Raw genomic sequence first — 23,878 nt, 5'->3', positions numbered from 1 at the left:
TAGAGGTCTATGTTGGGTGGTAGATGGAACTGGCCCCGTGAAGGCCCATGAGCCCCAATCCTGGCCTGCAGGGGACGGCATCGTATTGGGACTAAGCAATCTATCATGCGTATCTGCACCCAGCATTTGGTAACCACCAGGCTACACAACTTGCAAGGCCCATTTTAAGCAAACACTGATTGATGATTTGGATTGGTTCTGCCTGTCAGGGTGAAGCCACTCTCTCAGGCTCAGCCCCAAGAAAACTTCAAAGGAGGCCACAGCTCAAACAGGTAAAGGAAAACCCATGAACACACCGGTCTTCCATGCTGAGCTTCCCCGCAAGATCTTGAACCCAGGGAAGCCCACACACTTGCGGGTAAGTACAGCAGTGTGGAGAAGGCCGTAGGGGACAGGAACAAGGGTGCCAAGGACAGGGGCACTCACAAAGCTGATATGATGTCTACAAACACATTAGTCAGTCACAGGCACGGTGCTAAACCAAACAGCCTGTCTTCTAAAGAAGCTTATGTAATAGCTAAGCTTGGGGAAACGGGAGTCAAATTACAAACAGTTTCTCCAGGCTTGAGGGAGTGTGGTCCACCCCCTCCCTTCACAGGGAGATAAAAACTCCTTTTGCAGCTGGAGGGATCATTTTCCAAAGGAGACCACCTGTGGCTACGGAACACACTCCTGGGTTACACAGGTATTAAACAGGGGATGGCCCTTCACATCAGGTAGGCTGGGGGTGGCCTCTAATCCCTGCCTTTCTCTCCCAGCATGACACTCATGACAAAACTTTCCTCTGTTGTGCCACCACTTAGGTTGGTGGTGGCTACTTGGTGCACTGTGAGGAGAGGGATTACGAAGCCATGTGTGATAACGGGAAGAATGTGTGTTGTGATTAATTAGCCACGGCTGAAGAGATGGGAAGTAGCTGCCTGCATACTGAGTACGCAATTCTGTTCTACGTCATGCTGCCTCAGAACTTGGCATCCAATAGTTGCCTCTGTATCCACTGATTAAAATCCTTGGCTGGGCATGGTGGTTTATGCCTGTAATCCTAGCACTTTGGGAAGCCGAGGATCTAGAAAGTTATCAGATACGAGTGGAAAGGCCCCTTAAATCTGAGGATATCATCCAAACAACAGCAAAAACTCACTGTGGCATCAGTACATAAGCATCAAGAAAATCTCAGGTTCACATCGGAATTTTCCCAATAACCCACCCTAGGGGGCAAAGGAAGAACTGTACCCTGTTAAGGTGACTAGATCCAGACTCTAGGAACTCAAGCAGACGACGGCAGCCCCTGTTTTACTCCATATGGATGTTAGCAAGTATTTGTTCTATTGCAAATTGGTCTGTCTGCTTTGTTAACCAAAATGTCCCCTTATCTCCCTGATCACTAATACCATGGATTTTCTGACATCCTGTTGCATTTTACCAGGAAGATCTTCTAAATAACTTGCAGCTCTTTTACAGTTGTTTCTAGTTCCTACTTCCCCCTCCCAAGCCTGGCCCTGCAATGTGGGGAGATAGCATGCTGTTGGTAATTGGATAGAGTCCATTCAGGAATGGAGAAGGACCAAGGCACTGTCGCCAGCTGACACCCTTCCTCATCCAGATCTGGGGATCACTGTCTTGTCCATTCCAAGCATCTTGGGCTCCACATCATTACCAGCATGAGAGAGGAAGGGGAACATAGTTTGCTGCCTAATAAGACCACTCTCCCCATTTCAGAAACCTCAAATATCCCTAACAAGCTATCTCTTCCCCTTTAGCTAGGGATGTTCTTAGCCAATTAGGAAGTAGTTGGGATAGTTTTTTTTTTTTTTTTTTTTTTGGATATAGAGTCTAACTCTGTTGCCCAGGCTGGAGAGTGTTGGTATGATCTCAACTCACTGCAATCTCCGCCTCCTGGGTTTAAGTAATTCTCCTGCTTCAGCCTCCTGAGTAGTTGAGATTACAGGCATGCACCACCATGCCCAGCTAATTTTTGTATTTGTAGCAAAGACAGAGTTTCACCATGTTGGCCAGGCTGATCTTGAACTCCTGACTTCCACTGATTCTCTCCATCTTTGCTTCCCAAAGTGCTGGGATTATAGGCGTGAGCCACCGTACCCAGCCTGGGATGGGAAATTTTAAAAACTTTTCATATAATTTGTTCACTGAAGTTCAGAGAATAATTCCAAGGAAACAGGGACGATTAAAAGCATAGAATTGAACCTGAAGGAAAAAGTTCTACCCTGGAGGACAAAAGAATGAGAAGAGGAAGACAGAGGGCAACACAGAGAGCAGATTCCAATTAAGTGGAGGATGGAACTGACATTCGAACTGACGTCTGCCTAACTCCAAAGCCTATACCCATAAAAAGCAGGAGAAGAAGGAACTGGGAAACTCTCTAAAGGAACCATAAGTGCTTTAATAGATCTTTCTCATGAATTGCAAGAAGATTTCAGAAAACCCACAGTATTTATGACCAGGGAGATGGGGACATTTTGGCCAACAAACCAGACAGACCAATTGGTAATAGAACAAATACTTGCTGAAGTCAGTATAGAGTAAAACATATGCTTCATGAAATTAAAGGCTAACATTGCAGAACCTATAAACTAGATACATGAAATGAACCTAGAAACAAAGAACGCCAGGTAATCATGGCAGCTTCTGTGCCCAGCATACCTTCCACCAGCCAAGTTCTTTGCATGTAACCTTTCTGGGAATCACTGCACCAACTCTGCAATGTAGATATTGTTACCATTTCAGAGAGGAGAAAACTGGGACTCAGAGAGGTTAGGGAACTCGTAACTAGGGCTGATGTTCCAGATGTGTGTGGTTGGCATCTCTTCTGATTAGTCTGGCATCTGTTTTGATTGGTCAGTCTCTATGCCATTAGTTAAGTATTTTTAATATCCTCCCTGCTTAAAAATAGAAGAAAAAAATGTCGGACAGGAAAGATGAGCCACAGAGGCATGACTGTAAGAGAAGTCCTTGAAGGAAAATAAATGAAATCTATGCAGAGTAAGGATAACTGATTAAAGTCATAACTTCCCTTACTGTTGGAGCTGTCATCACTTTTGGAGGCTTGGGCAGGAAATATATCTCATCCTAAATTTCATAAAATCTGCCTTCCAAACCCCCATACACTCAACCCCCTATGGGTGCTCCTTTTTTCAGTGAGCATTTTTGTCTGTTTTTTTGTTTTGTTTTGTTTTGTTTTGTTTTTTTGTTTGTTTTTTTTTTTTTTGAGACAAAGCCTCTGTCACCCAGGCTGGAGTGCAATGGCACTATCTCGGCGGCTCACTGCAACCTCAACTTCCCAGGTTCAAGTGATTCTCCTGCCTCAGCCTCTTGAGTGGCTGGGACTACAGGCAAGTGCCACCCCGCCCGGCTAACTTTTGTATTTTTAGCAGAGACAGGGTTTCACCATGTTGGCCAGGCTGGTCTCAAACTCCTGACCTCAAGTGATCCGCCAACCTCAGCCTCCCAAAGTGCTGGGATTACAGGTGTGAGCCACCATGACCAGCCTCAGTGAGCACTTTCTCTCTTTCACTTCACCCGGTAACTCCCAAACCAGATTTATAACAGCAACTGGCCTCTCTCCTCTCCTGTCTGAGAGATGAAACTGCTAATAGAATAAAACAGAAAGTTTCCAGTTGCTCTACATTTTGGTAAGTGAAGTTTCCATCTAACAAGCAGGTTTTGAAGTCTCAGTACTGGATCTATGACCTTCCAGGTCACCATGCAGAGAAGCAGGCTGTAGTATTCTGCCTTTAGAGCATTGCTTCTGTTCCTCCCCTCTTTGATCTCCAGCCAAAGTTCCTCCACTTTGATTCCCTCCTCTTGGGTACACAGAACTCCAAGTATACCGCCGCTTCCCTCTCACCAGTTGTATTTCCTTTGAACATGGTAACTTCTCTATAAGCCATAGTTTCATCCCACGAAAGTGGTGTTGCTAACACGATTGAATTTATCTCCTCATGTTAAAATCTCAGGTTCACTTTGTTAACTGCTTTGGTCTACACTCAAATGCCTGGAGCTCTACGACCACACCCATCCTTCTACTCAGCAAATTCCTGAACACCCTGTTTCATACTTGATGCCAACAATGAGTAACTACTAGTTTCAGGATTTTCTTCTGGCAATTTTCTCTGTGAATTCACTTCCATTTTTAATTTAAAGCCTATTTATTTAGCCAATGAACAAATATTTATTGCCATCTATATGAGGTAGGCAATAAAGTGAGGTGGCTCTAAGTATCCCTTAATGAACAAAGCTATTGAGAGGTCCTGCTTTTAGTAAGGGCAAAGTAGCTCTTTCTGGACCAAACGTCCCACACAAAACTATTATGAACTCTAGACAAGAAAAAAAAAAAAAGATTGGAAGGTACTAAATGTGTTCAACTACAAGCAAGTGGAAACTGGAGAGGAGGCAACACCTGAAAGAAAGAAATGGCACGGCCAGGCCCAGTGGCTCACGCCTGTGACCCCAGCACTTTGGGAGGCCAAGGCAGGCGGATCACGAGGTCAGAACATCAAGACCATCCTGGCTAACATGGTGAAACCCCGTCTCTACTAAAAATACAAAACATTAGCTGAGTGCCGTGGCGGGCGCCTATAGTCCCAGCTACTCGGAAGGCTGAGACAGGAGAATGGTGTGAACCCCGGAGGCGGAGCTTGCAGTGAGCCAACATAGCGCCACTGCACTCCAGCCTGGGCGACAGAGTGAGACTCCGTCTCAAAAAAAAAAAAAAGAAAAGAAAAGAAAAAAAGGAAATGGCACTAGATGACTTTCGTGTTTTATAGCTTTTACTTGTGGGAAGCCCCCAGGCAATGCTGCACTTACTAGCTAAAACTTGGATAGAAAGCCAAAACCAGCCGGGTGCGGTGGCTCGAGCCTGTAATCCCAGCACTTTGGGAGGCCGAGACGGGCGGATCACGAGGTCAGGAGATCGAGACCATCCTGGCTAACACGGTGAAACCCCGTCTCTACTAAAAAAAAAATACAAAAAAAACTAGCCGGGCGAGGTGGCGGGCGCCTGTAGTCCCAGCTACTCGGGAGGCTGAGGCAGGAGAATGGTGTAAACCCCGGAGGTGGAGCTTGCAGTGAGCTGAGATCCGGCCACTGCACTCCAGCCTGGGCGACAGAGCGAGACTCCGTCTCAAAAAAAAAAAAGAAAAGAAAGCCAAAACCACTGTCTTACTATTTGAGGAGTTTAAAGACAGAGTTCAGGTAACCACAGCTGGAAAATAAGGAGAAATATCCCAGAAAAGAATCACAGAACAGTAGCCCCAAATTCTGAGTATAAACAGTGCCCATACAAGTCGTATCGAACTAAAAGTAAAAAAGAAAAAGACGAGCAGAAGAAAGGTTCACGGATGGTGCTCTACCCCACAAGAAGCACTGTCACTTCAGAGTTTGAGTTTGGTCGAAATAATTGACAATCTAGAACTACTATATACATATACCATACACTCACATCATACACAATAAATATTTTTAAGTAATATATATAAAATAAAACCATTTCTATTGGATTTTTCTTTTGAATACTATAAAAAATATAAAAACTCATATGACTATATAAAAAATAAAATATCATAATATATATTAATAATTTCTGAGGCTGAGGAATAGGAAAGAATTCTGAGTCTCTTCAGGTCTCATTCACAACATTTAGGGTGTAATCCAAAATTACTAGGCAAATTAAAAACAAACAAATGGGAAAATGTGACTCAAATTCAAGAGAAAAGGCAATCAATGGAGACCAATCTCAAGGTGACCCAGGTGTTGGAAATAATAAAGATCTTTAAAGCAGTTATTACTTTGCTCAAGAATGTAAAGGAAATTATGCTTATAATAAACGAACAGATAGGAAATCTCAGCAGCAACATCGAAATTACAAAGAAAAGAACCCAAAGCATCAATTCCACTAAATTCTCACCAATACCTTCCTCTGCAACTCTTTGGTAGGTGTCTCTCACTAGGGACAGTTACAAAGTTCTAATATATTTATTTCAATGACCATTTTTAAGCACCTTCCAAGTGCCAGGTTCCAGGCAGCCTTTGGGGCACAAAAATATGTCACAAAGACCAGATTTTCTTCTCTGACAGTGTCTATATAGCCCACTAGTCACTTCTCATATCTTCCCTTCTCATTCAGGTCTTAAATTTTAAAAAGAGATTAAAGTCCTGCTGCAGCATCTTTCCAGAGCTTCGTAGTGCTTCCCCCTTAGCTTCCAGATCACTTCTGGTGGAGCCATTTGCTCCAAATAAAGCACATAGGAATGAGAGGCAGTCTGTCAGGTTTGATACATGTGAATATTCTCCCTCCACCGGCTGAGAGCCAGGTCAGTTCTACCAAAAACTCTGGGACATCACAGGAAGTCCATGGGGAGGCACTCACCATTACAACATCTCTTTCCCCAGTTCTACTCTGCTTTTGCAAAATCTATTAGGAAAGAGGTTCTCAAACTTGGCATTGGAATCACTTGGAGATGCTGGGAATATACATGAAGATCACAGAGAAAGGCCACTACAAATCTATCAGAATGGCCAAATTTTTTTTGAGACAGAAAATGCCAACTGTTGGCAAAAATTCTTACACACTGAGTGGGAATATAAATTAGTACAACCACTTTTTAAAGCTGTTCAGCAGTGTCTTGTAAAATTAAACACGGGCATGTCCTATAATCCAACAATTGAATTCCTAGGAATACACCCAGCAGAAATTTCTTTTCTTTTGAGACGAAGTTTCACTCTTGTTGCCCAGGCTAGAGGAGTGCAATGGCGCAATCTTGGCTCACCACATCCTCCGCCTCCCGGGTTCAAGCAGTTCTCCTGCCTCAGCCTCCTGAGGAGCTGGGATTACAGCCATATGCCACCACGCCTGGCTAATTTTGTATTTTTAGTAGAGATGGGGTTTCTCCATGTTGGTCAGGCTGGTCTTGAACTCCCGACCTGAGGTAATCTGCCTGCCTAGGCCTCCCAAAGTGCTGGAATTACAGGCATGAGCCACCGCACCTGGTCAGAAATTTCTATATACATTCACTAAAAGGCATTCACAAGAATGTTAATTGCACTATTTCTAATAGATGCAAACTATAAACAACCCAAAATGTCCCCAGCAGTAGTTTGGAGAAAAAAATATGGTTTGTTCACACAATAGAACATTGTACAGCAATGAGAATGAACAATATACAATTACACTCAACAATATGGATGACTCTCACAAACAATGTTAACCAAAATAACCCAGACACACAAAACTGCATGCTATATGATTGCATTTATGTAAAATTCAACAACAGGCAAAACTAATCTATGCGGTTTCAGAGTGTGGGGAGTGACTAGAAAGGGACATACAGGGTGGGGGAGGGGGCTTCTGGAGTGCTGTTAGCGCCCCAAGCAGGATATGGGTTAGACAGATACAGTTTGTGAAAAATTGATTCATTTAAGATTTGTGAACTTTCGTGTATTTGTTTTCCTTAAGAAATCATCACAATTTTTTTTTTTAATACTGCTGTCTGGGTCCCACCTCTTCAGATTCTAGTTTAATTGGTCTGGAATGCAGCCAGAAATTGACATTTTTAAAAGCTCCCCAGGTGGGTCTCATGTGCACCCAAGAACCACTGTATCAGAACCTGGCAACTCTCCTTACTATTTCTTGGAGCAGAAAGTGCTGCTGCTTCTCCAGAAAGGCTAAAGGCAGGATGTTTTTGGTAGAACACTAGTAGCACCAGAGGATGTTAATAGGAGTTACGTGAAAAAAAGCCTTTTATAGTCATATACGTAATATATTTATTTTTATTTTATTTTATCTTTTTTGAGATAGGGTCTCAGTGTGCTGCCCAGGCTGATCTCAAACTCCTGGGTTCAATCAATCCTCCCGCCTCAGCCTCCTAAGCAGCTGGGATTATAGCTACTACCACGCCCAGCTAGTAATACATTTCATTACAATTATCAACTGTTATTGAACAGTCACTGCATTCCTGGAGCTAAGCTATATGTTTTAGCTACTCATACTATCTCATGTAATCTTCACAGCAAGCCTATGAGAAAGGTACTATTAATCCCTATTTTATAGAAGGGCACACTAAGCTCAGTGGGGTTAAGTAATTGCCCAATGTCTAGTAAGCAATAGGGCTGGGATTCAAATCCAGAGTGGCTTTGACACTGAAACCCATGCTTTTTTTTTATTTTTTCCTTTTTCTTCCAAGAATTACAAGGGGTCAGGTACAGTGGTTCATGCCTGAATCCCAGCACTTTGGGAGGCCAAGACGGAAGGATGGCTTGAGCCCAGGAGTTTGAGAGTAGTCTAGACAATACAGTGAGACTTCATCTCTACAAAACATTAAAAAAATTAGCTGGGTGTGTTGGCTCCCACCTGTAGTCCCAGCAACTCAGAAGGCTGAGGTGGGAGGATTGCCTGAGCCCAGGAGGTAGAGGCTGCAGTGAACTGTGATTGCACCACTGCACGACCGCAGATCACTGCACTCTAGCCTGGGCAACAGAGTGAGATCTTGTCTCAAAAAAAAAGGGGGGGAACAATCAGTGAAGCCTACACACTTGACTAATGCCCTAAATTCCCTGTCCAGACAGCACTTGACTGCAGGAGTTAACAGAGCCTTTGCTATGGTAATCTGAGCTGTGAGGTGAAGACAAGAATATTGAATGCAGCAGTTCCCAAAGTGGTTTCCTTGCCTCCACCGCTTACCTTCCAACCCACCATCTACATCATTGGTGGAGTTTTCACTCTTAAGCCAAGTTTGATCCTGTATTTCCTTTGGAGGGAAGCATCTTGATGGCTCCCACTGCCTATGCTGTCCAGTTTCAAGCTCTCAGCCTAAACCATCCAATATCTGGACCTTGCTTGACATTTTAGCTTTCTCTCTGGCCAGCCTAACTTCCCTCCCCACCCCCAACTCACTAAATACCTAATTTTCCAGCTGCACCCAACAGGACTGATGGATTCACTCCTCCCCAATGGTACTCACCATTTGCTGAGACTCTACTGTGTGCCAGGTACTATGCATAAATTGACTTTAATCCACGCAATGAGTCTTAGAAACAGGTGTCATTACCCCCACTGGATTTATTAGTAAAAGGAGGCTCCTCTTGACATGCCTGAAGTCACAACCAGGAAGTGGCAGGGCTAGGATTTGAACCAAGATGTATCTGCTACAAAGTCCATGCAATTTTCACTACACCACACTCACCTCCTCGCCTTCACACACACTGTTTTTTGTTTTGTTTTGCTTTGTTTGAAACGGAGTCTCACTCTGTCGTCCAGGCTGGAGTGCAGTGGCACGATCTCAGCTCACTGCACGCTCCGCCTCCCAGGTTCATGCCTTTCTCCTGCCTCAGCCTCCCAAGTAGCTGGGACTACAGGCGCCCGCCACCACACCCGGCTAATTTTTTGTATTTTAGTAGAGACGGGGTTTCACTGTGTTAGCCAGGATGGTCTCGATCTCCTGACCTTGTGATCCACCCACCTTGGCCTCCCAAAGTGCTGGGATTACAGGCATGAGTCACTACGCCCGGCACACACACGCTGTTTTATGAGTGGCAGTACCCTTCTTTCTCTCCACCTGGCACACTCCTCTTGTTCTTTGAGAGGTAGCTCAAGTGCTAAAATGACAATAGCTATCATCTCTTAAGGGCTTTCCAGGCACCGTGTTCAGCACTTGCCTTGTCTCATTTAGACAATATTGTCTCAATGTCTTTTTTTTTCTTGAGATGGAGTTTCGATCTTGTCACCCAGGCTGGAGTGCAGTGGTGTGATCTCAGCTCACTACAGCTTCCGGCTCCCAGGTTCAAGTGATTCTCTTGCCTCAGCCTCCTGAGTAACTGGGATTACAGGCACACACAACCATGCCTGGCTAATTTTTTTGTATTTTTAGTAGAGACAGTTTCACCATGTTGGCCAGGCCGGTCTTGAACTCCTGACCTAAGGTGATCCACCCACCTCAGCCTCCCAAAGTGCTGGGATTATAGCCATGAGCCACCGCACCCAGCCTCAATGTCTTAATATTGCCTCTGAATTGTTCTTTATCTCTCCTGTGCCAAATGGGCTTCGTTCCCCTCTCTAGTCCCAAGGCATTTGACCGTATCTCTTCTGTGGCGCTCAGCACTCTGGTAATTGCTGGTTTCAGATCTGCCTCTTCCATTGGACTGGATGCTCTCAGAAGACAAGAGATATGTATTGTTCACCTTTACATCCTATCATAGTGCCACCCAGCACATGGTAGGTATTCAATAAATGGGAGAGGGTGGACAGCAGGCTGGCCAAGAGACTGAAAATTCACGAAGAATTTCTGTTCTGCCATGAGAGAGTGGTCCTTTCACTTAGAACAAGAGCTGTAAAATCAAACTGGGCAAAACAGACCTGGCTAATGGGCGAGGAGGGTGGACCTCGGGACCAGAACCAGGACATACCTCGGCTGGCCCCTGTGCTTTGCCTCCTGTGAGAGGGTGGACTAAGATTGTTCTGGTCTTCACAGTCTCTTTTCAACTCTGCATGCTTTGCAGTTGGCTCTATCTATCCCTGCTGAGGGGATTTGTTATAAAACAGCGGTTAGGTTCATTCCACAGCACTGATTCAGTTGATTTTCTCAACTGCTCCTTGTGTTGTGTTGCTTTTAAGATGTCTCAAGTGAATGAAGAGCTATCTAGGACAGGTGGGCCCAAAGAAAATGTATCTAGCTAAGGCTTGGTTCCCCCCAGGTGGGTCGACTAGATGGTCATACCCCTTTCTACATGGGCCTGTTCTTTTTCAGAAGGAGGCCCCTTTACAAGACATAGACAGATGTTTAATGTTCACTCATTGATTGAAAACCATTCTGTGGATCCACTCTACCACAGGCCTGTTCAGAGCACACCTGCTTGTAACCCCTGTGGTAAACAACCTATTTATGCCACCCACATCCAACCTCTATGAGCTTCAAGGTTGCTGATTTTTAAAGCCAGCCTCCTGTTCCCTTGCTCGCACTCTATCTGGACCAACATACAGATCTGCCCAGGTTTGAGTGATCGGTAATCAGTGCCAGCTGCGAACTCAGCTGGGTTTCCCCACAGGCACCTTCAAACAAACCCTATTTGTAAATATGGAAACTACCAAAGAGACTATTTTAAAATTACTCACCCCTTCCTAACTTCCCACTTCTTCTGCTGCCCTAATAAGGATAAGCTCCATTATTTTTTTTTTCTTCTAATCAAGTTGTTTTCTTTTGAGAATTTCAAACCTCCTCACACCCTGGGACATAGTGCATATGGTATTTTATGAATTCATTTGTGATATTCATGAATATAGAGTTTATCAAACAAAAGTTAGTTAAGCTTATGCATTTATCTAGCACAAGGTGAACCATACTGTTTTGCTCTCATTTTATTTGTTCATGTGTCTGCCAACTCCAGGAGATGGGATCAGCCTGAGGGCAAAGGCTGGTTTCATTTAATTTTGTATCCAATTCCAAGCATAAGGCCAGGTACAATGTAGTTTCTGAATATTTGATCGTCATTATGTAGGCATAATCCAAAAGGTCATAAAATCTAAAAATTACTGCAGAACCTGCTGCAGAAACGTTCTGTTTTATATCTATCAGGCTGACAAAAATGAAAGTTACTTAATCCTCAGTGCTGGAGAATAGATGGGGGAAACACACACTGTTGAGGAAACAGAAATTGGTTCAGCTTCTTTGGAGAACAGTTTAGCAATGTCTATCATAATTGAAACTGCCAGGAATTTTCCTTATGAATAAAATCATCGATGTATAGAGTACACAAAGATATATACACTGCTCAGACAAGGATGTTGCAACATTATACGTTTGTAGGAGGAAAAAACTGGAAACTATCTTAGCCATCATCAAGAAACTAGCAATTAAATGATGGTACATTATCACTGGACTATCAGATAGCCTTAAAGATCCAGGTATATCTGTGTGTTGGCATGTGCTCAGATAAATTAGCAGAAAAAGAAGATCTCAGAAGAGTTTTGTGTAGTTGTGTTAAAAAGAAAAATGCATAAACATGTAAATAAATATGGGTTTGCATATGCATATGAAATTTATGGAAAGATACATAAAACATTCATAGATTTATTCTGGGGAAAAGGGATAAGTGGCTGGGAAGATGGGGAAAATTTACTTATGATACACTTCTATATTTTGTGTAATTAAAAAGCATGACATACAGCAATAGGAAAACAAAAGCTTAAGTTACATATAAAAGAAAAAATGTGAATGACATTTTGGTGAAAATCTTTGCTATATTTTTATAAGGTAATAGGCAATATTTATAAGACAACATTTCCTCTCTGTCCAGTCCATGGGATAGCCAATGACAGCAACAGTTCCAGAAAGAAAACCAGAGACAGAGAAAATCACCAAAAAGGGCTAAGAACCCTAAAGAGAATAAGTGTCAAAATGTGTACCTTTTACTTGTTCTTGGATGCGAGGAAATAAAGCCAGTTCTGAATAAGAGTCTGAACTACGACATTCTGAGAACTCACCAGGCTGGCACAGACTCCAGGGCCAAGAAGCAGAGACTAGGAATGCCCAGATAAGTAATGGCCATAAGTAACCTAGTGAACAAAACGAATGACCGAGCTCCTGGGGACATAATGACACAGTGCTCTGCTCACCTATTTCCCTAGCCCCTGAATACTCCTAGGGACTAACTCTAATGATAATAACGCCATAAGAATAGTTGGCATGTATCAGGAACCTCCTACCTGTCAAGCAGAGGCTAAATGCCTAATCATATCAATTTATATTATATTATTCCTGTTTTACACATGGGGAAATTGTGACTCAGCAAATATATGCATGTAATGTACTCAAGGTTGCAGTCAGTGCTGGAGGTAGGAATCAAACCTGTACCTGACTCTAAAGCCAGCCAAGGTCATTGCTAGCCTTCCCCCCTCTGAGGGAAGGACAAGAAAAAGCACTCCCTCCGAGTAGGGAGTAGGGACAGCTCCATAAAGAGAAGACAGCATTTTTATGCAAAGAAAGGGCCAGAGAGTGTAATGACTTTGAAGCCTGAATTCGAATCTTGACTTTGCCATTTACTGGCTGTGTGACCTTGAGTAAGTCATTGAACCTGTGCTTCACTTTCCCAAGCAGCAAAATCAGAGTAGCAAGAAAGTCATCCCTGGCCAGATGCAGTGGCTCATGCCTGTAATCCCAACACCTTGGGAGGCCGAGGCAGGCGGATCACCTGGGGTCAGGATTTCGAGACAAGCCTGGTCAACACGGTGAAACCCCATCTCTACTGAAAATACAAAATGCAGCTGGGAGTGGTGGCGAGTGCCTGTAATCTCAGCTTCTCGGGAGACTGAGGCAGGAGAATCACTTGAACGCGGGAGGTGGAGGTCGCAGTTAGCTGAGATCACACCACTGCACTCCAACCTGGGCGACAGAGCGAGACTCTGTCTCAAAATAAATAAAATAATAATAATAACAATAATGTCACCCCTTAGAGTTGTTAGGAGGACTGAAGGAGTTAAATAGACAGCACCTGGCTCATAACGAGCACCAAGTGATCATGACGAATATTAAGAAAAAGGTGCCCTTCCCTCTAAGCAGATGCAACCCTGCAGGGTGCAGAGTTTGGCAAGTGGATCACAGGCTAGATTTCAGCCTCTCTTTTAGCTGAGTGCCACTGTGCCTATCAGCAATACACAACTCTACAACCTTGCATAGGTCCTGCTGAGCAATTAACCTGCATGTATTGGCAGTTCTTCCTCCCACCTTCCCTTCCATCAGTCTAGCTGTGAATCAGAATCACCTGGCACACTTTGAAAAAATACAGACTTTCAGGGCCCTACCTTGGCCAATTCTAACACAGGTGGACTGGGCTAGGGCCCAGGCATCTGTACTTTTCACAAATTCCAGGTGACCAGATGACCCAGAAACAGCATGTTCTTGGATACGTGTTTTTGGAAGTACTCAAAGTTCATCATTCTGGCCGACATTCTGGCTGTCTGAGTTGCTTCTTGAGCTCAAGCATCCTCTTTGTCAAGTCTGGTCCCAGGCCTGGGCACACAGGGAAGGGGCACAGGGAACATCTGTGACTCTGCAAGTCAGCCAGCACAGCAGATGGCTGTGTGAACAGGCACAACAGGCTGCATTTGCTTTTGTGCTTAAGCGGTTTGCACCAGGGAACCCTCACCTGTAGACTTGGGGTCTCCCATACCCTTGCTTCTCAAAGTGCAGTTCACAGACTAGCAGCTTGACACCCCCTGGGAGCTTGGTAGAAATGCAGAAAACTCCATACCCAGCCCTACTGAGTCAGTTTCCGCATTTTAGCAGGAACCCAAAGGGCATCCATATGCAAGTTTGTGGATACACCCTAGACCCCTTCTCCCTATCCAAGTAAGTTCTAACCAATGGGCACATCTAACCTGTCCAAACACCCTTTGGGGCCAGTCTTCTCTTTCAAACTCCCTACAGAGACCCAGAAAAACAGCACAGTCCCTTCAGCAGCCCAGACTCACACGTAGCAGCCAGGCGAAGGCTCCAGGTGAAACTTCGCTTTAAGTTATTTATTTCTAAGTCCACATTAAAATAAACCTTCCCAATAAATTGAAAAAGAGACATCTCTGGCCTCTGTAATTCCAGGACGTAAAACACCCTTCTCTTTTGTACAGGATTGAGACCCCTGCTTTCCTGCCTAAAGCCATCCAGGGACATCAAACAGTCCAAAGAAAACAAGCGATGTCTTCCTGTTGGCCAAGCTTCAAGTTATCAGGCAGATTTCACACTGCAGCTTGACCTCATTAATCCAAGGCCTATCACATTGCTGTAAATGTCAGTGGAAAATAGCCATTCAGTGGGTTTCCTTCATTCCACTAGAAAGGGACAAAACAGGAAGCTGACAAGCAGCTGTGCCCCAGCTTGGCAAATCCCAAGGGCCCAGCTGACAGCACCTATGCTCCTCTGCCCCAGCCTACTTTCCAGATAAAGATGGGTCCTGTATCTACATAAGTAAAATGCAGTGGTGATGGCAGGAACAATTCAGATAATCTGGGCCCCCAAGCACCTGCTTGGGAAGGAAAACAGCTCGGTCTGAATGTCTTTGGCTGAATTACCAATTGGCTGTTCATCATTCAAGTTCATCTAAATCTCTTCTGCCTATTCAAATGTTCCACAAGCTAAACCCCTGGGACTCCAGGGGACACAAGGCCTTCCAAGTCCTCATTCATTCCTTTAATGCATATTGATTGTCTCCCATGTGCTGGGCATCATGCTGATCATGCTGGCCAACTGGAGACACACAGCTGAATGAATTGGACACAGTCACCGACCTTATGGGGCTCATAGTCCAGGGTAGTCTTTCTTAACCTCAGCACTATTGACATTTGGGATCAGATAATTTTTTGTTGTGGGAGGCTGTGCTGTGCACCATAGGACATTTAGCAGCATCCGTGGTATCTACTCACTGGATGTCAGTAGCTCCTCTCTCCCACTATCCCCCACAAAGTTGTAACAACCAAAAATGTCTTTAGACATTGCCAAATATCCTCCCCAGGGAGAGTCAAACTGCCCCAAGTTGATAACCACAGGTCTAGTGGATGAAACAGAAGACTAGGAGAGTAAGGCTCACATCTAACCATATAATCACAATTATGATAAGTACTGCAGAGAAAAATCTGCTGGATATTATATCAATATTATCTACAGCTTGGAAGCCAAGCATTTTACATATGATTACAAATCCTTATGACAATTCAGAATTGTGTTTGTTAGTCACTATTTAGCAACTTATTGAAGATGGTAAAAATAGCAACTTATTTCTTCATCTTTATTTCCAGATGAAGAAATTAAGGTTCAAGGAAGTGAAAAAATTTCCCTAGGCCCCAAAGCCAGTGGAAGGCAAAGCCAGGATTTGAACCCTGGCCCCAAACTTTGCCCCCATGTAAAAGGAAACGTAAGCCTGTGTTTGGATGTCCTCTGAAACAGGGAGGGTCTGTGGTCATGTGATGCTCTGACCAGCCATCCTAAAAGATTCATTCCTTCCTGGGGCCACCGTGGGGCTCAGCCACCATCTGCCACATCAATCAAACTGCACATTGCTTGCATCAAGGCACATCTGTGGGCGAAGGAATGCCATTCTAGATTCTGAGACATCCAAGAACACCTCCCCCAAAAGCGCCTGCACCCAGGAATTTCCCCAAAGTCAGGGTACATACCCAGAGCACACCCCACTGTGACCCATCTCCAAAATTCCTACTGCCCAGCACCCAAAGGTACACAAAACGAAAGAGGCCAGATATTCTGCAGTCAGCCTTAGATTTACAAAGTGTGTGAAGAAGGTGGTGCAGGATAGCACATGGCAACTTTGAGATGCCCCCAAGACATGAGTTCCTGTCACTTACAAGCTGCATGCCTTTTAGCAAATAGCCTCATCCTCTGTGCCACAGTTTCTCCCTCTGTGCAGTGGGGGATAAGTGCATTCTTTTCAACGGATTGGTATGAGAATTCAACGGTGATGCAAATAAACACCTTTGACAGTGACCAGCATCCAGAAATGCACTTGGTGCTATATCATGATCAATAAGTAAGTCAGGTCATGATGCTTCCTCCACTTCTACCCTCTTCTGTCAAGTGAGAAACTGAGTCCCAGGAAGAGAGAAACAAGTGTAGAGGTGGGAAAAGCATCTCAGGAAAAGGGAGTGGACCTCTTCTTCTTCGTACTTCCTGGGTGGAACGAAGAGGGAAGGACGGTGAATGTATGGACAGTTGAGCTGAGGCCAGCCGTTCCTCCCATGCAAAAGTTAATCCTGAAGTTTCTTGGACAACCCTCACTAGAGAGCCACCCTCCAAGGAAGGTGCAGAGGGACTGCTTCGGGTCAGTGAGTGTTTAATCCTTCGGGGCTCCCGGCAGGATGGCCTCTGCTACCTCCCTGGCCTTGCTTCTGCCTCCATCAAACTTTCTGATGACTCTGCTCCATCAGCAACTCCTCCCACTGCTCTCCAAAAACATCCAGCACTTTTAAGCCTCGGTGCCTCTGCACACACTGTTCTCCCTGCTAGGGCTGCCCTACCACCTGGAAAACTGTCACTGAAGGGCTCAACATGCTCCCACAGCAACTTTTGCCCACCTGTTATTGGCAATAATAGACTAATAATAGCAATGAACAGCTGTGAGCACTTATTACTATCTAGAAAGCCCAAGGTAGGTTTTTAAGTTTTTTGGTTTTGTTTTTTGTGTTTGTTTGTTTTCGAGACAAGGTCTTACTCTGTTGCCCAGGCTAGAGTGCAGAGACGCACGCAATCATGGCTCACAGCAGCCTCCACTTCCCTGGTTCAGGTGATTCTCCCATCTCAGCCTCCCAAGTAGCTGGGACTACAGGTGCACACCACCATGCTTGGCTACATTTTTGTATTTTTTGTAGAGATGGGGTTTTGCCATGTTGCCCAGGCTGGTCTCGAACTCCTGGAGTCAATCAATCTGTCCACCTCTGCCTCCCAAAGTGCTGGGATTACAGGCATGAGCCACCACACCTGGTCCAAGCTAGGTTTTTTACCCACAGTGTCTCACTTCTTTCCTCACATCATCACCTTAGGGAGGTGGCTTATCTGCTTGAGAGATAAGGCCCCTGTCCATCCTCACCCAGCTACAAGGTGGCAGCTTCAGAATTCAGAGCTGGGTCAGCCTGAGCCATGTGGATCTGCTCTTCACTCTCTCTTCTTACTGCTGCAGCCTTTATCCCACAGTGTCCTCATTATCTGTCTCCAGGCCTGCCTCTCCCGATAGAGGGAGAACTCTGAGAGCTGCCTCATTCATCTTGAAATCCCTTGCTGAGCACAAGGGCCAGGATGGAATAAACATCTTTTGAATGAATCAATGAATCCTGAAAAATGGCAATCAGCTGAGAAAGGCTAAGTGGCTGCTCACAGACTCCCCAGGGAAAAGCTGGTGCTAGACTCAAGTTCCCAGGAGAGAGCCCCCACCCGCACCCCAGGAGACAGGCTGAGAGGTTTTCCCTGTCCTAATGGCTACAGGCAGAAGAGACAGGGTCTAACTCACTCTCCACCCTGGCACTGGAGGAGGTGGGACCTTTGAGAGCCCAACACAAAGGAGGAAATAGTAGTGATGGTGACAATGATCATTTCCTGCATTCCTACCCACACCAGATGCTGTACTGAGCACTTTCTTTCTTTCTTTTTTTTTTTTTTTTTTTTGAGATGGAGTCTCAGTCTGTCACCCAGGCTGGAGGGCAGTCGTGTGATCTTGGCTCATTGCAACCTCCTCCTCCCGGGTTCAAGCAATTCTTGTGCCTCAGCCTCCCAAGTAGCTAGGACTACAGGCATGCACCACCATGCTGAGCTAATTTTTGTACTTTTAGTGGAGACAGGGTTTCACCATGTTGGCTGGCTGGTCTCGAACTCCTGACATCTAGTGATCCTCCCGCCTTGGCCTCCCAAAATGCTGGGATTACAGGTGTGAGCCACTACGCCCGGCCCTAGTACTGAGCACTTTCTATGTGTTAATGGTCTCATGGAATCCTTACAATCCCACAAAGTAGGCATTACTATGATACCTGTTTTACAAATGAGAAAACCAGGGTCAGAGAGATTAAGCCATGTATACAGGGTCACGGAGCTTTTAGGTATAGATCCCTAATTAAAATTAGACCTCTCTGGCTCCCTCACTCTTCATACTCTTCATACATAGCTTTCTGTAAGAGGCAGGCTTGTCCAAGCCCTCCTTGAAGCCCAGTTGCTAAGATGCACTCAGGACAGTGAAGGTTTTCCTGGTCTCTGCTGGAAGAGTGCCAGTTGGGACCTACTGTTCAACAAATGTCACAAGTGTCCTGGGTGCGGGAAGGGTGGTGGTTAGGTTGTGAGAGGGGAGGGAAAGGTTGGGGGGATGGGGTCCTGAGAGTCCAAACACAGCACCTGAATTCAGGTATGTGCCTTCTGCCTTCTGCTAAACCAGGTTGGCTGCAGCCTCTGTTGCTCCACTTGGGGCATGGAGCTGGTTTTGAGAGGAGCTGAGCCCCAGTTTTCCCATCTGCAAAATGGGAATCAGTAATGCCTACTTCATGGGGTTGTGAGGATTCTGTGAGGCCATCACACATAGGCCTAGTTTCCAATGGTCTCAAATGGGCTCTGCAGAAAGGAGAAAGGTTCTGGCTTTAAGGAAAAACCACCTCCCTACGTCAGCATCCTCTTAGCCCTGTGGCTCAAGCTCCTGAAATGACTTAACAGCCAGATTAGAATTTAACTTCCACTCCACCGTCAATTACCAGAGAGAGCAAAGTCTGAGTGGGCACAGGGCCTTGCCTACCACGTCTTTCCAGGCCATGAATGATCTGGAGAGCACAGATGGCACGGGGCCCTTGACACATGAACCACAGAGCCACTAATGAGTGCCACGGTGGTAGGAGACCAAAAGAGAGGAAAGAAGACATTCCAGAGGCTGGGAACAGCTGGGGCCAGGAAGGTTCCAGGACAGGGGGACACTGTTAGGTAGACCCCAATAGACAAGTAGGTACAGAGTTGATGGTCCAGGGTGGCCTGGTTGACACCTTGCCCCCAGCATCCTGGGGACTCAGCCAGGAAGATTGGATTTGGGTGACAGGTGGGAGAGAAGGGCATGGGAGATTTGTGTGGGAAGGGCCCTGTGAGCAGGCAGCCGGCTGGAAAGATTTGCTGGCCCCCACCGGCCTCCTGCAAGCTGGCTTTTTATGACAGAGCTGGGGAGGAAGATGTGGAAACTCCCCCAGCCCCTGCAGAACCACCCACAAGGGCTCCACTTCTGCACCTGTCTAAGAGAGACACGCCCCACTCAAAGCCAATTCCGAGGGCGGCCAGTATTAGCCAAGGAGTGTCCATCCTCCCGCTCTGCTGCACCTAGCCTCTCCCTCATCTCCCCACAGCCTGGCGGCTGTTAGCCCCAGTTTCTTAGAGGCAGTTGAGACTCCAGAGGCCAAGTACCTTGTCCAGGAGTAGACAGCTAGTCGCTGGCTGAGCTAAGAAGCTTTATTACCAGCCTTGGAGGAGGCCTCCTAGATGGAGGGTTTTTCTCCGGTGCTTCACCAGCCGCAGGAAATGGCAGAGTACACAGGGAAGTACCCCTGCGGACTGAGGCCGCCACCCGCAGGCCCTTTCCAGGGAGAGCCCTGCGGGAAAGGGCGCCTGGTACCTCCGGGCCCCGGGTCTTCCACAGAGGGTGATTCAGAGGCGACACCTGGTGCCCCGAGCCGCGGAGAGCTGGGGGGCGCTTCTGACAGTGAGAACAGGGGCCCTTTATGTGAAATGCAATCACATGGGCGCGCAGGCAGCTCGGTTTTCCGTTCCTAGAAGCGCTGATGAAGCCACATCCCTCTCCTTCCGCTCCTGAGGTGCCCGGGAGCACCGGGACCCAGGCCTGGCGCGCGGCAGCGGCGCAGCCCTGGGGTCTCGGGAGGGCCAGATTCAAAGCTCTCCCAGGCTCAATTATCCACTAAGGGCTGGGAGCTGCATCATCAGCATCTCCAGTGAAGCTGGAGGCCAGGCCGGGGAGGGGGAGCGGAGGAAGGGAGTCTGCATGGGGGAAGGAGGCAGGCAGCGAGCGCCTGCCCCTCCCCGCTCTCCACCCGGGGCGGTCTGGGCAGCTCAGTCTGGGCACTCCGGGTGACCTTGGCGAGACCCCTCTGGGCGACCTCTCTGGGGCGCTGCACGTCTCAGCCCATCCTCGGCGCTCGGGGGCGCTCCTCCCGGCCGGAATCGATGAGCGGGAGTCGCCCGAAGGGGAGCGCTCCCGGCGCGGGGGACCCAGCAGCCGGCGCACGGGGCCCTGGGAGAGGCCGGGCGCGCCCCTCCCGGGGAACTACCAAGCGCCGGGTCTCCCCGGGCTGGCTGGTGCTGTCAGCTGGATCCTGAAGCGGGGTGGGTCTGCAGGCAGAGGCGCCTGCTTTGGGGACCTTTCCTGTCCAGGCAGGAGCGCTCTCTGTGCCCTGCCGCTGCCCGCGGGGACCAAACCCCGCCACGCGAGGGGCGGCACCCCATGCCCGGCCGGGAGAGTGGGCGCGAGGGGGCTGTTTGTTGTCCGCTGTGGCTCCCGCCGCCCGGCATTGCACCCCCGGCAGACGGCGGCCCACGAGCCTAGAACCGACGAAGGACCCCACCTCCCCCCCCTAAGATTGGGCCACGACGGCGGCAGCCAACACCTGCCAATGAGCCCCCTCCCCTGGCCTCGTCAAGGAATTGCGAGGCCGGGGAGAACGCCCCCACTCCGGCCCGACTCCCGGACCCAGCGCCCTCGGTACCCGCCTTTCCAGAATCCCCACACTCCCATTTATCTTAAGCTACCGTCCCTTGGCCAAAGCGCCCTGGCCCCCAGCTAGGTGATCGGAGGCTGGGACCACCTCCCCGCCCCATCCTCATCCCCCGCCCCGCGAAGCCGCAGAGGGCAAGGAGGGAGGCGGCGCCGGGGAACTCACCAGCTCTCCCGAGCCCTGCCCCGGGCGGCTCCCGACCCCGGCTGTGTCTGTGGGTCCCCCAGCCGCAGCTGCTCCAGCGGCGACAGAGCCGGCTCTGCTCCGCCGCGAGCCTCCGCGCCGCCTCTCGGCTCCTCCCCCAAGGCGGGGCCTGAGCTCCCGGGACTGGGGTGGGCGCGCTCAACCCCATCCGGCTTGAGAGGCAGCGCCGGACAGGGTCCCGGCGCACTCGGGTGGGGACCCCTCTTCTGAGCTGCAGGAAGTTGAAACTGGTTGGGACGCGGCCAGGCTTCGGAATAGTCCTAATGCTGCCTCCTCCTCCAAAATAGTTTTCCTAACCCCAACCCCGACCATGGAAAGAGGGAAGCCAAGGACGGTATCCCTGCTCCCATTTGACAGACGGGAATCCTGAATCCCAGAGTGGAGTAGTAACCTGCTCAAGGTCACACAGAATGAATTCCAGGAACTCAGGGTTCCTAGCTTGAAGTACTGCGCGGCCTGAGTCTGAAGGCTTCCCGGGAGGTCCAGGGGCCGGCCCTGGCCTTGCGCTGGGGACAGAACTGTGGGGCCAGGTCGCCCAGCTGGCGGGGGCGAGACATGGGGGCTGTGGCCTGCGGCGTGGACTCGCATCATTTCCTCTTTCTGGAAAGAAGAGAGGTGAAGCGCTGGAGGAAGGAAGTGGTCGTACCTCTGCTGACGTCTGCCACCCTTTGAGGTGTGCAGGATGAAGATAGGGGCTGCTTCCCTGAGATTTAACGCTAAAAATAAAAAGCAAAACATACCCGGTGACTTCTGTCACCTTATTCAAGCCTCTTTCTGGGGCTGAAGGCCTCTGCGCTCTGTGCACCAGCCTTTCTTTACTTTACATCACAATAGGTTTAACTATTTAAGTTGCTGGGAGTAACCCCCCTTCCCCCCGCCGCCACCATCACCACCCCAGGAAGAGAAGAGAAAGTTCATAAACAAAGCGGAGAAAACATCCCCAAACATTCTCTGAAATCCACATTTGCTGAACCCTGGCCTTAGAACAATAGGTTTCTCTTCTCCACAAAGGCCTTGTTTCCTGAGCTTTCCCGGCCTACAGATGAGAGCCCTAGGCACCCTAGGGCCAGCCAGCTGGGGAAATTCAGAGTTTAAGTTTGGGGAGTTTGGGGATGGTACCCAGTTAATTTAATTCTCAGCTGTCATGTTTGAGGAACTCTCCCGAATCCTTTTTTTTTCACTACCAATGTTCTTTTGAGACCACTAGCATCACCTGAGTTTAGTGATTTTCTGTGTGCTCAGTCAACGTTCTTGGGGGAGAGAAAATCTGTGGGTTGAACTTGTTCCAGGCCCCCAGGCCCTCCCCAGGAACTGTGCGAGCCCCCTTGGTTGGCTCCCTGGCTCCCTCTCAGTTCATTAATAATCCAGTTGTGAATGACACTGTTTCAGGAAAAGCAGTTAGACAGCAAAGCGGGTGGGGAAGGCTTAAAGTGATGTTTAAAATAACCCAAGGGGATCATTGTTCTCCGCAGAATGTTTCCATTGATTGATAACGAAGAGCCATGGGCTGAGAGGATGGGAACCCATCTCTCCAAGGCTTTTGTGGCACCTGGGGCCTGTGTTCCTAAAATGAGGCGCTTGGAGGGGCTCCCAGCTCCAATGACATGCTGTTCATTCACCTCTCACACAGTGTTTGGTATCAGAAGTTAAAGTAAATTCAGAATAAGTTGGAGGACTTACATGTCCTGATTTCAAAACTTACTAGGAAACTTCAGTCATCAAGGCAGGGTGGTATGGGTATAAGGATGGGCATACAGACCAATGGAATAAAACTAAGAGTCCAGACAGAAGTCCTTACGTTTACTGCTAATTGATTTTCAACAAGAGTGCTAAGACAATTTAATGGGGAAAGAATAGGGTTTTAAAAAAATGATGCTGGGACAACTGGATATCCACATGCAAAAGAATGAATTTGGATCCCAGCTTCATACTATATACAACATGTAGATCTAAATGTAAGAGCTAAAACTGTAAAACTCTCTGAAGAAAACATAAGCCTAAATCTTCATGACTTTGGATTAAGCAGTGGTTGCTTAGATATGACACCTATAGCACAAGCAACAAAAGAAAAAATAGATAAATGAAAAACTTTTGTGCTTTTAGGAGTATCATCAAGAAAGTGAAAAGATAGGACTGGGCCTGGTGGCTCACACCTATAATCCCAGCATTTTGGGAGGCTGAGGTAGGTGGATCACTTGAGGCCAGGAGCTAAAGACCAGCCAGGGCAACGTAGTGAGACTCTGTCTCTACAAATTCTTTCAAAATTAGGCAGATGTAGTGGTTCATGACTGTAGTCCTAGCTATTTAAGAGGATTGCTTAAGCCTAGGAGTTCAAGGCTGCAGTGAGCTATGATGGTGCTACTCTACTCCAGCCTGGGTGACAGAGCAAGACCCTGTCTCTTAAAAAAAAAAAAAAAAAAAAAAAAA

At 47.3% G+C, this 23,878-nt stretch overlaps 1 protein-coding gene across 2 annotated transcripts in view; it reads right to left on the bottom strand.

The window, feature by feature from the left end:
• Positions 1-21,550, bottom strand: part of PPP1R16B (protein phosphatase 1 regulatory subunit 16B) — a 122,885-nt gene extending 101,335 nt beyond the window's left edge. For both annotated transcript variants that reach the window (XM_017859099.1, XM_017859100.1), the window contains exon 1: positions 21,413-21,550. The gene's annotated coding sequence lies outside the window, so the exon portion shown is untranslated. The remainder of the gene's footprint in view (positions 1-21,412) is intronic.
• Between the last annotated feature and the right edge of the window lie 2,328 nt (positions 21,551-23,878).

This window comes from Rhinopithecus bieti, unplaced genomic scaffold, assembly GCF_001698545.2.
Source record: "Rhinopithecus bieti isolate Rb0 unplaced genomic scaffold, ASM169854v2 scaffold_38981, whole genome shotgun sequence".
In the NCBI taxonomy this organism is placed as follows: Eukaryota; Metazoa; Chordata; class Mammalia; order Primates; family Cercopithecidae; genus Rhinopithecus; species Rhinopithecus bieti.
This window is presented reverse-complemented; position numbering and strand designations above follow the sequence as displayed.